This window comes from Tupaia chinensis, unplaced genomic scaffold (genome assembly GCF_000334495.1).
Source record: "Tupaia chinensis unplaced genomic scaffold, TupChi_1.0 Scaffold000248_1, whole genome shotgun sequence".
Lineage (NCBI taxonomy): Eukaryota > Metazoa > Chordata > Mammalia > Scandentia > Tupaiidae > Tupaia > Tupaia belangeri.
Genome location: NW_006159726.1, coordinates 895,066 through 900,905, shown reverse-complemented (window position 1 = coordinate 900,905; position 5,840 = coordinate 895,066). Strand labels below are relative to the sequence as shown.

The 5,840-nt window shown below is 42.0% G+C and overlaps 1 pseudogene; it reads left to right on the top strand.

The window, feature by feature from the left end:
* The first annotated feature begins 288 nt into the window (after positions 1 to 288).
* Positions 289 to 5,840, top strand: part of LOC102489345 (tropomyosin alpha-4 chain pseudogene) — a 16,294-nt pseudogene continuing 10,742 nt past the window's right edge.

Below are 5,840 nucleotides of genomic sequence, written 5' to 3'. Positions count from 1 at the left end.
TGGAGAAGCTCATTAGGGGCTGGTTCTGGTTGCCACAGCTTCAGAGAGAGAGAGAGCACCTGTAAAGGGCAGTTCTTCACCCAAGGTACTAATGGCATCCTACTGGGCATGGAATGGCAGATTTGGAAGCTGAGGAGCCAGATCTATTCTGAGTTGCATGGTCATCTCACTTCATGTTTGCCCTACATCTAGGGCACCTTGGTTGTATTTGCTCTAAAACTTCATCTCTGTCAGCTGGAGGGTGCATTTGAAGGAGCCTCTACAGAAACTTAAGTCATTGGCAGGACAATGCTAGAGCAGATGGCCACGTACCAGGATGAATGCCAGGCACAGACACAAGTAAAGATTGCAAAGATTCTGGAAGAGGAGAAGGACAAAGAGCAGGGAAAGCAGGTTTGTTCTGGTAAGGAAGAAGAAAATAGGAACAGGACCAGGAAAAAAAATCCCAATTAAATGAAGAAATCAGGGAGTGCTCTGGTGATGAGGATGAATCTGGAGGGCTATGATCTGTCAGGACTTAAGACCCAGTCATGGGAAGACCACGTGAAAGCTTGTCTGGATGCCAGAAGGCAAACTCTCTGCTCCAAGGCTGGGTGCAGATCAGCCTTCCAGAAGAGCAACAGTCTGAATTACAACACCACAATTTGCCACGTATATTTCATGAACCCCAGAGCCTGGACCCATATCAGTTTTTTATGAAGATTGTCAATAGCACAAAAGCTTCCCTTTCACATCCTATCAGCTCCATTTGGCAACAACCTTCTAGACCTCAAAATCCTCTTCCTTTAAGTCTCAGCAGCATTCATTTCCCCATGGTAGCCTCTTCAGGAGACACTTCTGACCCCAACAGCAGGCAGTTCACATAAGAACTCAGCCTAGGGCCTACTCAGTGGTACAGCCATAAGGCATTATTCAAGGAATGCTGGATCCGTGTGGAAGATTGTGAGTTCAATTCCTCAATTGACCTGAACATACCAGGCACACATACTCTTGATCCTGGCTGAAGGGTGGGGACTATAATCCATGTTGAGGGTCCCCGTATCCTTCTCTCTCAATAAATACATAGATAATAATAAATAAACAAACAGATAGATACAAATAAGGAAGCTTTAAAAAGAAGATGAACCCAGCCTTAAAAAGAAGATGAACCCAGCCTCATCCTCCACTTCAATGAGCAATATGGGAAAATGACATTCTGCCAACTCTTCAGGACCATCTGACAAATCCTCCTTTGCTGGCTCTAAGTCCCAGGATGCAATTTCTTCTAGCCACTCTTCCTCTGGAAAAACAATACAGAGTTCAACTTCCTCTTGGAAACTTGATACCAGGCATTCAGACTCCCTCCATAGGACAGTCTGACAACTGAAAGGTCCCAAGTCCAGCAGTGAACAAACCTTCTGTTTTCCAGAAGCTGACCTTGCTAATACAAATGTAGAGTCCAGTGAAGGGTGACAGGGAGGAACAAATGTATTGACCTTATCCCCAACACCTACTCTGTTGGGCAGCTGGATGCTCCTCACAGAGCTCACAGGGAACTTATCTGTGCTTTGGGCTTCACAACTGTGTCCCTGGACAGTTGATTGAGAGACAAATCTTAGGATGGAGAGAGTTCTCAGTCTCTGGTTTGGAAGCATGTGTGTCTGAGTTCCAGCACTGTGGTAGATCACTCTGTACACCTACTTTTAAAAAAATTATTATTACAGAAAGTGTGTGCATGTGCATATGAGAGAAAGAAGCACCCTTGATAGGGTCTCTTCATGCTATAATCCCCTTTTCCCAGTCCTTCACCTCCTCAGGATCTTGAGCACCTGCATGCATGCCGATATATTTTTAGGCCAACCTGGGATTCCAAACCCACAGTTGGCCATGTGGCTTCCAGCACTGTAGTCTAGTACACTACGGACTGTGCCACCTAGGCCAGGCCTATACACCTACATTTTAAAATCTATCAAACACTGGGCCAGCAGGTATCATGGCAGTCAGGGAGCTGGACTCCCGCATGGCCGACAATAGTTCTACTCCTGAAAATCAGGCCAGGCATGTGTGTATGCATTGCCCCAAATCCTGAGAGAACAGAGGAGAAGGGATTGTGGCATGGTCATTTCCCCAGAAAGTGATTTTTCATTTTACCTCTCTCTGTCTCTCTCCAGCAAGCACATGGACCTTATGGCATAAACCTAAAATAATAATAATAAAATAAATGTGTCAAACACCTTGGCATTTGGTCAGAACACTTCATGGAATTCCATAAACCAATGGCTCCCTCTGCTCACAAAAGGATCCATGGAATGATCATGGTATCTGTACCATGCTCAGACTATTCAACAGGACAAGACCTGGACTAACACCACATCTGAGAGACCTAGTCTTGTCTTTTTTTTTGGAGAGGTTTTTTGCTATAGGGCGCGTGCGCTCACCAGACAGACAGAGAGAGACATAGAGACAGAAAGAGAGAAATCACCCCCCAGGGGGGATGGTCACGCCGCAATCCCTTCTCCTCCATTCTCCTCTCGGGATCTTGGGCACGCACGCACACGCGCCCGGCGTGAGTTTTAAGCCACCGGGTCCGGGACACAAACCGCGGTCGACCACGTGGGAGTCCAGCGACATAGCCATTACACTAACTGCTGGTTCCCCTAGTCTTGTCTTTTTGAAAACATACTAAGTATACTTAATACATGCATACTGATTAGGTGATGGGAGGTGGCAATTTCTCCTCTGAACATGACAATGAGAAAAGACTTATACATTCATCAGTTTCAAAACAATTGTGATAGGATTTATACATATAGTTTGATCTTTATTTTAAAATCTGATCTAATGCTAAATTAGCATTTTCCACCAAGTCTGGGAGTAGAACCCTTCACAGGCTTTACAGTCTTTTGCTGAGGTGCTGCTTTTGTGGGAACCTTCACAGCAGCCATTGCTGTCTTTACAGACGCTTGCTTAGCCTATTTTGCTTCCTTGGCAACCCTGTTAGCTTGTTCTCGCTGAACCTTTCTAGCCAGACTTTTGGTTCCTCTTGGCCATGATATCAGCAAGAGCTGCAACAGCGATAGCCCTCTGGAATTTGCATGGCGGGTCTTCTTCTTTTGAATTTCTTCTGTCCCTTTTTGTGCTTTCTTCTGTTGGGAACAGTCCAGTTTATCTACTGAAGATTCCTCTTGGGAAGGAATGCTGACTCCCATTTTGCATTAAGAAATTGGAAAACCGGGACCAGCAGTTCGCATAATGACTATGTCGCTGGACTCCCATGTAGTCAACCGCGGTTCGAGTCCTGGACCCAGTGGCTTAGACTCCCGCCAGGCATGTGTATGTGCGTGCCCAGGATCCTGAGAGGAGAATGGAGGAGAAGGGATTATGGCATGGCCATCCCTCCTGGTGGGTGATTTCTCGCTTTCTGTCTCTCTGTCTCTGTCTGTCTTTCTGGCGAGAGCACATGCCCTATAGCAAAAACCTATCAAAAAAAAAAATTGGAAAACTTTCTCATCTGTCTTGGTGTAGCGCCTCCCATGTCTAGGGTAGATCTTGTACTTGCTGTAACTGCTTAGCTTGACCTTCATAGCAGCGGTTCCTGCAGAAGAAGAAAGATTGCCAAGAGGACTGTGATGGGATTTTTAAAAGCACCTATTCAGGACTCGATTTTCACCATTACCATGAACTGTATTGGATAGAATAGGACTGTTCACGACCTGTCAATAATATAGGGAGACATATTTTAACCTCCTTTATGGTTAAGCCGAATTAGATAAATCACATTCATTTCAGCACTCAGAGCACTTCTCAAAGACCTTTTAAAAAGATACATCTGTTTTTGAAACACACAGTTTTATTTAGTTGAGCTTTTTAGTCTGAGTTGCATTCTGTATATCTGTGACATCCTGACTCGAAGGTCATCTGGGCTTAGAAAACCAAATTTTCAATCCAGCTGGAGTTCCAGTCTTGTTTTTCCAGCGTTCATACAGGTGGACCCCAGAGCTCCAAAGGCCTTGTTGGTCAAATAGTCATCTCTTTGTGGACAGAGGTTACTAAGGGTTCACCGTCATAGCTAGACATGCCAGCCTGTTTTATTCTTAGATATCCCCTTAGGCAGCACTGCAGTAAAAGGCCTCTATGAAGTGTCTGTCATGTAGAAACAGGCCTTGAAGTCCTGAGGCCCTCCAAGCATTGGAGCAGGCTTTAACTTAAGGTAACATGCACTTAAGCGTGGAGGATTAATCAAGGACGAACTAGAATAGATATTCGAGAGTTTCCAAGTCTCCAAGTTGTTCACTAAATGCTTCACAGGGATCTTTAGACTTGGCTGTGAAATTTGTACCACAAAGTGTGTTTGAACTATCTGTTCCGGCTGAGTTAATTCAATTATGTTCAATGTAAACAGTATCTGGGTGAATTTTATAATTATGTAATGTATGCAAAATCCAAATGTGGTAGACTCTATGGAACAAATGACTCATTTTCTTCCACAAATAAATTGCATGGGAAAAACAAAAATAGAGAAAGAAAATCTATAAACTAAAAAAACTTAAATAATATACATGTCAACCAAGTGCAATGTTTTAAACTCATTAGGAAAATGATTTGTAGAAATCATTTTTTAATGTGACAATGGAAAAAATTAAAGTTATTGGATATTTTATTACAATAAGGGATTGTTTTAATATTTGAGGTGTTTTACTGTATTGTAGTGTAGATACAAAAAAAAAAGAAATAAAGAATGATTGAAAGAAAGGAAGAAAGAAAGAAAGAGAAAGATAAAGAAAGAATGAATTTGACTAGCCTTTGTCCCCAGTTCTTGGGAGGTCACTTCTAAACCATTGTCATTTCTAAATGCTAGGAGTATCTTTGTTATTCATGGTGAATCCTTCAGATCTCATTTGGTAATTTAAACCAGCAGATGGTTCAGAATGGAAGTTTGCTACAGCAGAAAGGCCAACCATGTGATTAGAAGGCTGGGGCTGTGAGCCATGTGATAGCAGAGGGAGGCTAGAGGTTGAAGTCAACCACATGGATAATAATCATCACTCATACCTACATAATGAAACTCCAGTAAAAACTTTGCATACTAAAGCTTGTGTGAGCTTCGTGAGTTGACAATACTCTATGCATATATTTTCAAATATCAATGCTGAGACGATAACACATACCTGAGGACACAGAAGTTTCATATTTGTAACCCTCCCAGTCCAAGATTGCACCCCATGAGACTCTTCTTCTTTTTTAATTTTCATTTCTTTATTTTTTTGTTTATTTACATTCATTCACTGTACATCATTACAGCATAAAAATGAGAGTTTTCCATCCAGAATACACTGTATATTGGCTCAATCAAGCACATCGACATATGTGTTATTGTCTACAAATAATTTTTCATTTCTTGCTTCCTCTATATTTTGCCTTTTTTCCCATCCTTGATTCCCTATCTCGCACCCTCTGCCATCTCCCACCCTCCTCCCACACTGTCTCTGGTATCTATTGTTGCTTTCTATGCCCCTGTCCCCCCACATTTTATTGTTTCACTAAGTATCTTAATTAATCTAAATATTTTCAATAGCAAGCACAGGGGATACATACATATCCATGAACACAAGTCTGACTTTAGGCATAAACCTCAGTGAGTAGAATGAACATACTATAAAGTAGCACCTAGCTGGGGCTACATAAGCTTACTACAGTCATCAAATAGGTAAGCGTGGGCTACATAAGCTTACTACAGTCATCAAATAGGTATTCTAATGTTTTTTTTTTTAATTAAAAGAAAAACAGTTTTAGGTTTGTTTATTTTTGAAACTTTTTTTAACATAATTTACATTAATTCCCTAAGCATCGTCACAGCATAC